The sequence below is a fragment of the Salmo salar genome, chromosome 28, assembly GCF_965601325.2.
Source record: "Salmo salar chromosome 28, fSalSal1, whole genome shotgun sequence".
Taxonomy (NCBI): domain Eukaryota; kingdom Metazoa; phylum Chordata; class Actinopteri; order Salmoniformes; family Salmonidae; genus Salmo; species Salmo salar.
Window position 1 is genome coordinate 36,506,166 of NC_138318.1, and position 12,126 is coordinate 36,518,291.

At 40.6% G+C, this 12,126-nt stretch overlaps 1 protein-coding gene across 1 annotated transcript in view; it reads right to left on the reverse strand.

The window, feature by feature from the left end:
- The window catches only part of LOC106589905 (calcium-activated potassium channel subunit alpha-1), a 220,986-nt gene that overhangs the window by 78,586 nt on the left and 130,274 nt on the right, over positions 1-12,126 (reverse strand). The gene's annotated exons all lie outside the window — the stretch shown is intronic.

The window sequence follows — 12,126 nt, forward strand, 5'->3', positions numbered from 1 at the left end:
TAAGCAGTTAGATATAGAACTAACTTGGAGGGTAGACTATAAGCAGTTAGATGGAGGGTAGACTATAAGCAGTTAGATATAGAACTAACTTGGAGGGTAGACTATAAGCAGTTAGATATAGAACTAACTTGGAGGGTAGACTATGAGCAGTTAGATGGAGGGTAGACTATAAGCAGTTAGATATAGAACTAACTTGGAGGGTAGACTATAAGCAGTTAGATATAGAACTAACTTGGAGGGTAGACTATAAGCAGTTAGATATAGAACTAACTTGGAGGGTAGACTATAAGCAGTTAGATGGAGGGTAGACTATAAGCAGTTAGATATAGAACTAACTTGGAGGGTAGACTATAAGCAGTTAGATATAGAACTAACTTGGAGGGTAGACTATGAGCAGTTAGATATAGAACTAACTTGGAGGGTAGACTATAAGCAGTTAGATGGAGGGTAGACTATAAGCAGTTAGATATAGAACTAACTTGGAGGGTAGACTATAAGCAGTTAGATGGAGGGTAGACTATAAGCAGTTAGATATAGAACTAACTTGGAGGGTAGACTATAAGCAGTTAGATGGAGGGTAGACTATAAGCAGTTAGATATAGAACTAACTTGGAGGGTAGACTATAAGCAGTTAGATATAGAACTAACTTGGAGGGTAGACTATAAGCAGTTAGATATAGAACTAACTTGGAGGGTAGACTATAAGCAGTTAGATGGAGGGTAGACTATAAGCAGTTAGATGGAGGGTAGACTATAAGCAGTTAGATATAGAACTAACTTGGAGGGTAGACTATAAGCAGTTAGATATAGAACTAACTTGGAGGGTAGACTATAAGCAGTTAGATATAGAACTAACTTGGAGGGTAGACTATAAGCAGTTAGATATAGAACTAACTTGGAGGGTAGACTATAAGCAGTTAGATATAGAACTAACTTGGAGGGTAGACTATAAGCAGTTAGATGGAGGGTAGACTATAAGCAGTTAGATATAGAACTAACTTGGAGGGTAGACTATAAGCAGTTAGATATAGAACTAACTTGGAGGGTAGACTATAAGCAGTTAGATGGAGGGTAGACTATAAGCAGTTAGATATAGAACTAACTTGGAGGGTAGACTATAAGCAGTTAGATGGAGGGTAGACTATAAGCAGTTAGATATAGAACTAACTTGGAGGGTAGACTATAAGCAGTTAGATATAGAACTAACTTGGAGGGTAGACTATAAGCAGTTAGATATAGAACTAACTTGGAGGGTAGACTATAAGCAGTTAGATATAGAACTAACTTGGAGGGTAGACTATAAGCAGTTAGATATAGAACTAACTTGGAGGGTAGACTATAAGCAGTTAGATGGAGGGTAGACTATAAGCAGTTAGATATAGAACTAACTTGGAGGGTAGACTATAAGCAGTTAGATGGAGGGTAGACTATAAGCAGTTAGATATAGAACTAACTTGGAGGGTAGACTATAAGCAGTTAGATGGAGGGTAGACTATAAGCAGTTAGATGGAGGGTAGACTATAAGCAGTTAGATATAGAACTAACTTGGAGGGTAGACTATAAGCAGTTAGATATAGAACTAACTTGGAGGGTAGACTATAAGCAGTTAGATGGAGGGTAGACTATAAGCAGTTAGATATAGAACTAACTTGGAGGGTAGACTATAAGCAGTTAGATGGAGGGTAGACTATAAGCAGTTAGATATAGAACTAACTTGGAGGGTAGACTATGAGCAGTTAGATATAGAACTAACTTGGAGGGTAGACTATAAGCAGTTAGATATAGAACTAACTTGGAGGGTAGACTATAAGCAGTTAGATATAGAACTAACTTGGAGGGTAGACTATAAGCAGTTAGATATAGAACTAACTTGGAGGGTAGACTATAAGCAGTTAGATATAGAACTAACTTGGAGGGTAGACTATAAGCAGTTAGATGGAGGGTAGACTATAAGCAGTTAGATATAGAACTAACTTGGAGGGTAGACTATAAGCAGTTAGATATAGAACTAACTTGGAGGGTAGACTATGAGCAGTTAGATATAGAACTAACTTGGAGGGTAGACTATAAGCAGTTAGATATAGAACTAACTTGGAGGGTAGACTATGAGCAGTTAGATATAGAACTAACTTGGAGGGTAGACTATAAGCAGTTAGATATAGAACTAACTTGGAGGGTAGACTATGAGCAGTTAGATATAGAACTAACTTGGAGGGTAGACTATAAGCAGTTAGATATAGAACTAACTTGGAGGGTAGACTATAAGCAGTTAGATGGAGGGTAGACTATAAGCAGTTAGATATAGAACTAACTTGGAGGGTAGACTATAAGCAGTTAGATATAGAACTAACTTGGAGGGTAGACTATAAGCAGTTAGATGGAGGGTAGACTATAAGCAGTTAGATGGAGGGTAGACTATAAGCAGTTAGATATAGAACTAACTTGGAGGGTAGACTATAAGCAGTTAGATATAGAACTAACTTGGAGGGTAGACTATAAGCAGTTAGATATAGAACTAACTTGGAGGGTAGACTATAAGCAGTTAGATATAGAACTAACTTGGAGGGTAGACTATAAGCAGTTAGATGGAGGGTAGACTATGAGCAGTTAGATATAGAACTAACTTGGAGGGTAGACTATAAGCAGTTAGATATAGAACTAACTTGGAGGGTAGACTATAAGCAGTTAGATATAGAACTAACTTGGAGGGTAGACTATAAGCAGTTAGATATAGAACTAACTTGGAGGGTAGACTATAAGCAGTTAGATATAGAACTAACTTGGAGGGTAGACTATAAGCAGTTAGATATAGAACTAACTTGGAGGGTAGACTATAAGCAGTTAGATATAGAACTAACTTGGAGGGTAGACTATGAGCAGTTAGATATAGAACTAACTTGGAGGGTAGACTATAAGCAGTTAGATGGAGGGTAGACTATAAGCAGTTAGATATAGAACTAACTTGGAGGGTAGACTATAAGCAGTTAGATATAGAACTAACTTGGAGGGTAGACTATAAGCAGTTAGATATAGAACTAACTTGGAGGGTAGACTATAAGCAGTTAGATATAGAACTAACTTGGAGGGTAGACTATAAGCAGTTAGATGGAGGGTAGACTATGAGCAGTTAGATATAGAACTAACTTGGAGGGTAGACTATAAGCAGTTAGATATAGAACTAACTTGGAGGGTAGACTATAAGCAGTTAGATATAGAACTAACTTGGAGGGTAGACTATAAGCAGTTAGATGGAGGGTAGACTATAAGCAGTTAGATATAGAACTAACTTGGAGGGTAGACTATAAGCAGTTAGATGGAGGGTAGACTATAAGCAGTTAGATATAGAACTAACTTGGAGGGTAGACTATAAGCAGTTAGATGGAGGGTAGACTATAAGCAGTTAGATATAGAACTAACTTGGAGGGTAGACTATAAGCAGTTAGATGGAGGGTAGACTATAAGCAGTTAGATATAGAACTAACTTGGAGGGTAGACTATGAGCAGTTAGATATAGAACTAACTTGGAGGGTAGACTATAAGCAGTTAGATATAGAACTAACTTGGAGGGTAGACTATGAGCAGTTAGATATAGAACTAACTTGGAGGGTAGACTATAAGCAGTTAGATATAGAACTAACTTGGAGGGTAGACTATAAGCAGTTAGATATAGAACTAACTTGGAGGGTAGACTATAAGCAGTTAGATATAGAACTAACTTGGAGGGTAGACTATAAGCAGTTAGATGGAGGGTAGACTATAAGCAGTTAGATATAGAACTAACTTGGAGGGTAGACTATAAGCAGTTAGATATAGAACTAACTTGGAGGGTAGACTATAAGCAGTTAGATATAGAACTAACTTGGAGGGTAGACTATAAGCAGTTAGATATAGAACTAACTTGGAGGGTAGACTATAAGCAGTTAGATGGAGGGTAGACTATAAGCAGTTAGATATAGAACTAACTTGGAGGGTAGACTATAAGCAGTTAGATATAGAACTAACTTGGAGGGTAGACTATAAGCAGTTAGATGGAGGGTAGACTATAAGCAGTTAGATATAGAACTAACTTGGAGGGTAGACTATAAGCAGTTAGATATAGAACTAACTTGGAGGGTAGACTATAAGCAGTTAGATATAGAACTAACTTGGAGGGTAGACTATAAGCAGTTAGATATAGAACTAACTTGGAGGGTAGACTATAAGCAGTTAGATGGAGGGTAGACTATAAGCAGTTAGATATAGAACTAACTTGGAGGGTAGACTATAAGCAGTTAGATGGAGGGTAGACTATAAGCAGTTAGATATAGAACTAACTTGGAGGGTAGACTATAAGCAGTTAGATGGAGGGTAGACTATAAGCAGTTAGATGGAGGGTAGACTATAAGCAGTTAGATATAGAACTAACTTGGAGGGTAGACTATAAGCAGTTAGATATAGAACTAACTTGGAGGGTAGACTATAAGCAGTTAGATATAGAACTAACTTGGAGGGTAGACTATAAGCAGTTAGATGGAGGGTAGACTATAAGCAGTTAGATATAGAACTAACTTGGAGGGTAGACTATAAGCAGTTAGATGGAGGGTAGACTATAAGCAGTTAGATGGAGGGTAGACTATAAGCAGTTAGATATAGAACTAACTTGGAGGGTAGACTATAAGCAGTTAGATATAGAACTAACTTGGAGGGTAGACTATAAGCAGTTAGATATAGAACTAACTTGGAGGGTAGACTATGAGCAGTTAGATATAGAACTAACTTGGAGGGTAGACTATAAGCAGTTAGATATAGAACTAACTTGGAGGGTAGACTATAAGCAGTTAGATATAGAACTAACTTGGAGGGTAGACTATAAGCAGTTAGATATAGAACTAACTTGGAGGGTAGACTATAAGCAGTTAGATGGAGGGTAGACTATAAGCAGTTAGATATAGAACTAACTTGGAGGGTAGACTATAAGCAGTTAGATGGAGGGTAGACTATAAGCAGTTAGATATAGAACTAACTTGGAGGGTAGACTATAAGCAGTTAGATATAGAACTAACTTGGAGGGTAGACTATAAGCAGTTAGATATAGAACTAACTTGGAGGGTAGACTATAAGCAGTTAGATATAGAACTAACTTGGAGGGTAGACTATAAGCAGTTAGATATAGAACTAACTTGGAGGGTAGACTATAAGCAGTTAGATGGAGGGTAGACTATGAGCAGTTAGATATAGAACTAACTTGGAGGGTAGACTATAAGCAGTTAGATATAGAACTAACTTGGAGGGTAGACTATAAGCAGTTAGATATAGAACTAACTTGGAGGGTAGACTATAAGCAGTTAACTGTAGTAGTATCTTGGCAACTAAGGCTGACCCCAATTAGTCGACTGGTCGATTGTTTGGTCGAACGAGATGCATTTTTTTGTTGAGCAGTAGCAAATATATACAGTGCATTCGGAAAGTATTCATACCCCTTGACTTTTTCCACATTTTGTTACGCTGATTAAATATTTATTTTTTCTCATCAATCTACACACAACACCCCATAATGACAAAGCGGATATATCACATTTACATAAGTATTCAGACCCTTTACTCAGTACTTTGTTGAAGCACCTTTGGCAGCGATTACAGCTTAGAGTCTTCTTGGGTACGAAGCTACACGCTCGGCACACCTGTATTTGGAGAGTTTCTCCCATTCTTCTCTGCAGATCCTCTCAAGCTCTGCCAGGTTGGATGGGAGCATCGCTGCAAAGCTCTTTTCAGGTCTCTCCAGAGATGTTTGACTGGGTTCAAGTCCGGTCCCTGGCTGGGCCACTCAAGGACATTCATAGACTTGTCCCGAAGCCAATCCTGCATTGTCTTGGCTGTGTGCTTAGGGTCACTGTCCTGTTGGAAGGTTAACCTTCGCCCCAGTCTGAGGTCCTGAGAGCTCTGGAGCTGGTTTTCATCAAGGATCTCTCTGTACTTTGTTCCGTTTATCTTTCCCTCAGAGTGACCATCGGGTTCTTGGTCACCTCCCTGACCAAGGCCTTTCTGCCCTGATTGCTCAGTTTGGCCGGGTGGCCAGCTCTAGGAAGAATCTTGGTGGTTACAAACTTCTTCCATTTAAGAATGATGGAGGCCACTGTGTTCTTGGGGACCTTCAATGCATCTCAGTGCAACAGGCGTCACTACAGTACCTGGTTCAAATCCAGGCTGAATCACATCTGGCTGTGATTGGGAGTCCCACAGGGCGGCACACAATTGGCCCAGCGACGTCCGGGTTTTGCCGGGGTAGGCCGTCATTGTAAATAAAAATGTGTTCTTAACTGACTTGCCTAGTTAAATAAAGGTTAAATAAAAAAAGTAAATACCACAGGTGGACTCCAATCAAGCTGAAGAAACATCTCAAGGTTGATCAATTGAAACAGGATGCACCTGAGCTCAATTTGAGTCTCATAGCAAAGGGTCTGAATACTTATGTAAATACGAAGTTTTTAAATTTTTAATAATGTTGCCATAAATTTCAAAAAACCTGTTTTCACTTTGTCGTTATGGAGTATTGTGTGTAGATTGATGAGGGAAAAAAAATATTTTATCAATTTTAGAATAAGACTGTAAAGTAACAACAATTGAAAAAAGGGAAGGGGTCTGAATACTTTCCGAATGCACTGTATATACAGGAGACACTTGTCTGATTCGCGCCCATCTCAGTGAACTAATCCTTTGTGGAGGCTGAGGCTAATCCATTGCGGAGGCTGAGACTAATCCATTGCCGAGGCTGAGACTAATACATTGCGGAAGCTGAGACTAATCCATTGCAGAGGCTGAGACTAATCCATTGCCGAGGCTGAGACTAATCCATTGCGGAAACTGAGCCTAATACATTGCTTAAGCTGAGACTAATCCATTGCAGAGGCTGAGACTAATCCATTGCGGAAGCTGAGACTAATCCATTGCGGAGGCTGAGACTAATCCATTGCGGAAACTGAGCCTAATACATTGCGGAAGCTGAGACTAATCCATTGCAGAGGCTGAGACTAATCCATTGCGGAAGCTGAGACTAATCCATTGCGGAAGCTGAGACTAATCCATTGCGGAGGCTGAGACTAATCCATTGCGGAAGCTGAGACTAATCCATTGCGGAGGCTGAGACTAATCCATTGCGGAAGCTGAGACTAATCCATTGCGGAGGCTGAGACTAATCCATTGCGGAAGCTGAGACTAATCCATTGCGGAGGCTGAGACTAATCCATTGCGGAGGCTGAGACTAATCCATTGCAGAGGCTGAGACTAATCCATTGCGGAAGCTGAGCCTAATACATTGCGGAAGCTGAGACTAATCCATTGCCGAGGCTGAGACTAATCCATTGCGGAAGCTGAGCCTAATACATTGCGGAAACTGAGCCTAATACATTGCGGAAGCTGAGACTAATCCATTGCCGAGGCTGAGACTAATCCATTGCGGAAGCTGAGCCTAATACATTGCGGAAACTGAGCCTAATACATTGCGGAAGTTGAGACTAATCCATTGCGGAAGCTGAGACTAATCCATTGCGGAAGCTGAGACTAATCCATTGCAGAGGCTGAGACTAATACATTGCGGAAGCTGAGACTAATCCATTGCAGAGGCTGAGACTAATCCATTGCGGAAGCTGAGACTAATCCATTGCGGAAGCTGAGACTAATCCATTGCGGAAGCTGAGACTAATCCATTGCAGAGGCTGAGACTAATCCATTGCGGAAGCTGAGACTAATCCATTGCGGAAGCTGAGACTAATCCATTGCAGAGGCTGAGACTAATCCATTGCAGAGGCTGAGACTAATCCATTGCGGAGGCCGTGGGGATGGCACAGTCCAAGAAGGGGAGTGTGACTGCACAATGCATGTCTCTCTCCGGAATGAGCTCTCTCCCAACAATCTGTCCCATTCATTGTTTCATAACTTAATTGTGTGAATTGTTTGTGTTTGATTGTTGGTGTCTATCAATTCTCCATTACATATATGTACATCACCAGTAGTACATTTACCATTAATTCCTATCATTTCTAATCTACAATGTTTGTTTGGTTACGATAATTTCTGTTAATGCATTCAATATATTATTATTACAGTCTTGTACCGTTCTCATTGTCGGAGTGGACACGTTGTTTGCAGAGCACACAACCAATGCTTTTGAGAAACAAATTTAGGTTTATTTCATTCCATTTACGAGTTTTGTCAATTTAGTCCTTGTATTTTGTTTGGAGTGCTCCTGTCAATGTTGAGTAAGAACATGCACCTGATTATGTATAGAAGTAGGCCTATAGGCTACCTGGCATATGTAGGCATATACAGTGCCTTGCATAAGTATTCATCCCCCTTCGCGTTTTTCCTATTCTGTTGCATTAAAACCTGTAATTTAAATTGATTTTTATTTGGATTTCATGTCATGGACATACACAAAAACGCCAAATTGGTGAAGTGAAATGAGAAAAATAACTTGAAAAGTGGTGCGTGCATATGTATTCACACCCTTTGCTATAAAGCCCCTAAATAAGATCTGGTGCAACCAATTACCTTTAGAAGTCACATAATTAGTTAAATACATTGTGTCACATGATTTGTCACATGATCTCACTATATATACACCTGTTCTGAAAGGCCCCAGTGTCTGCAACATCACTAAGCAAGGGGCACCATGAAGACCAAGGAGCTCTCCAAACAGGTCAGGGACAAAGTTGTGGAGAAGTACAGATCAGGGTTGTGTTATAAAAAAATATCTGAAACTTTGAACATCCCACAGAGCACCATTAAATCCATTATTAAAAAATTGAAAGAATATGGCACCACAACAAACCTGCCAAAAGCCCACCAAAACTCACAGACCAGGCAAGGAGGGCATTAATCAGAGGTGCAACAAAGAGACCAAAGATAACCCTGCAGGAGCTGCAGAGCTCCACAGTGGAGATTGGCGTATCTGTCCATAGGACCACTTTAAGCCGTACACTCCACAGAGCTGGGCTTTATGGAAGAGTGGCCAGAAAAAAGCCATTGCTTAAAGAAAAAAATAAGAAAACACGTTTGGTGTTTGCCAAAAGGCATGTGGGAGACTCCCCAAACATATAGACGAAGGTACTCTGGTCAGATGAGACTAAAATTGAGCTTTTTGGCCATCAGGGAAAACACTATGTCTGGCGCAAACCCAACACCTCTCATCACCCCGAGAACACCATCCACACAGTGAGGCATGGTGGTGGCAGCATCATGCTGTGGGGATGTTTTTTATCAGCAGGGACTGGGAAACTGGTCAGAATTGAAGGAAAGATGGATGGCGATAAATAAAGGGAAATTCTTGAGGGAAACCTGTTTCAGTCTTCCAGAGATTTGAGACTGGGACGGAGGTTCACCTTCCACCAGGACAATGACCCTAAGCATACTGCTAAAGCAACACTCGAGTGGTTTAAGGGGAAACATTTAAATGTCTTGGAATAGCCTAGTTAAAGCCCAGACCTCAATCCAATTGAGAATATGTGGTATGACTTAAAGATTGCTGTACACCAGCAGAAACCCATCCAACTTGAAAGAGCTGGAGCAGTTTTGCCTTGAAGAATGGGCAAAAGTCCCAGTGGCTCGATGTGCCAAGCTTATAGAGACATAACCCAAGAGACTTGCAGCTGTAATTTCTGCAAAAGGTGGCTCTACAAAGTACTGATTTTGGGTGGGGGGTGAAAAGTTTGTTTTTGAGGTGTTTGTTTCACAATAAAAAATATTTTGCATCTTCAAAGTGGTAGGCATGAAGTGTAAATCAAATGATACAAACACCTCAAAAATCAATTTTAATTCCAGGTTGTAAGGCAACAAAATAGGAAAAATGCCAAGGGGGTGAATACTTCCGCAAGCCACTGTAAATGGGCCCACATGGTAATCTGATTGTATTTCTGGTTGGCTTAACGCAACACCACTAATGACCTGTGGAGCTTCTCAAAGTCATACTTTCTTCACCTCAAACAGCAAGCAAACAAAATCTGTTTTTACATCCATTGAGACTAACAATAGTTCCTCAATGTATTTGAAAAATCATTCTAGATCTCTCTCTCCCTTTCGATAACCACTCAGCATAAAATTAAAAAATGACATGTTCTGATCAAGTGAAAACATCATAAAATAGGCCTACCTGAGCTCGTATCTCTTGTGCAAACAGCCTACAGCAGTATCTGTCCTGAGCTTACTGGCGCAGGAAATAATATTTTATGCAATGTTGCAAGTTTGCTAGCGTGAGCTTCCAGCTGGACCCAAATTGATAGTTGTTACAATGTTTCAATTTCGTTGCAGACAAGTTATGTGTAGACAATGTGATTCATACAATATGTATATTTATCTGGATATTTTCTACTTGCAGGCTGCAATGCTTATTGCGTCATGATTGCAAGGTGTCCCGATATCTTTTCCAACTATCTCAATATCTTTTCCAACTGTCCCGTTATCTGGTTTTAATGACCATTTTTGAATGCCGTTCTAACCAATCCGAAACGAGTATTCAACAATGCTGTGCTATAATATCAATTAAATGAAACTGTTCCACAAAAAAATGTGCATATGAAAAACATAAATGGCACTCAGATCTGTAGAAATGGTAAGATAAATTGACATTCCACATGAGAAACGTTGTCGACTCCTCGTGCCTATTACCGGAATTTCAGGAGAGTAACGGCGATATCTGCAAAAGCCAGCAGGAGATCGATTGATTGATTGGTCGAAAGAACAGACGAAAGTCGAGCAAGTTTTTTTGTTGTTGTTGGGGACAGCCCTACTTCCAACTGACATAACAGTCCTGAGTGCTTTCTTGGTAGATGAATGTTTGCATACCGTGTTTGAGTGCGTATTTGTGGATGTGTGTATGTTTTTGTCTCTGTCAGACTGTTCAGACAGAAGATTGGAGAAATGGCTCTTTGGCCAATGAGAGATTGAGCCTAATTAGGGATATGACAGGTTATTCATTCAGTGAAGGGCAGGAGGCCCAGTAGTGTTCAGCTCGAAACACATCCGACACTCCAGCCAGGCTAGAGCAAACAATGAAAATATATGAAAGATATCAAATAGTATTTGAACTACTGTAGTACATCAGGACCTGGAGTCCCAGGTCTGTTACAGTGTGACCTCGTGGCTGGAGTCCCAGGTCTGTTACAGTGTGACCTCATGGCTGGAGTCCCAGGTCTGTTACAGTGTGACCTCATGGCTGGAGTCCCAGGTCTGTTACAGTGTGACCTCATGGCTGGAGTCCCAGGTCTGTTACAGTGTGACCTCATGGCTGGAGTCCCAGGTCTGCTACAAATGCACCCCTACATCCTATATCCATAATCCCTATATATACAAATCAAATCCTCTCAGATCTACATTGGGTTTAGGGTTAAGGGGTTGATTTGGGATTGGGCCACTGATAAAGCTACCATCATGCAGATGCTGATGAGGACTGAGAGGAAGAGGGTGTGGCCCTGATTTCTGATTGACAGGTGATTGACAGGGGATGTAAACAGAGCCCTTCAGCGTACAGCAGTTTGACTGGACCACTCATGTGTATACTTAACATTTTAATGGGAATGTACATTCTAGTGATTCTATTTCTATGGTGGCTGAGCTGTGATTGACAGGTGATTGACAGGTGACGAAGACAAAGTCTGAATTAACACCAAATCCCCTCTCCACTGTAATCTCCTATAGACCTCTCTCTCTCTCACACTCTCTCTCGCTCTCTCTCTCTCTCACGCTCTCTCTCCTGGAGATGACCCACAGTCCCAAATGGCACCCTATTCCCTATTTAGTGCACTACTTTTGACCAGGGACCATAGGGCTCTATTCCCTATATAGTGCACTACATTTGACCAGGGACCATAGGGCTCTATTCCCTATTTAGTGCACTACTTTTGACCAGGGACCATAGGGCTCTATTCCCTATATAGTGCACTACTTTTGACCAGGGACCATAGGGCTCTATTCCCTATATAGTGCACTACATTTGACCAGGGACCATAGGGCTCTAGTGTCTAGTCAGGAGTCTGGCAGGTGCCAGTCAACAAAACCCAATAAAATGTAATATTGGTTCAGCGTGTACAGTCCTTTAAATCATAGACCAATTTAAATCAGTTCAATCATTATTACAGGTAGCTAGGTAAAAACAAA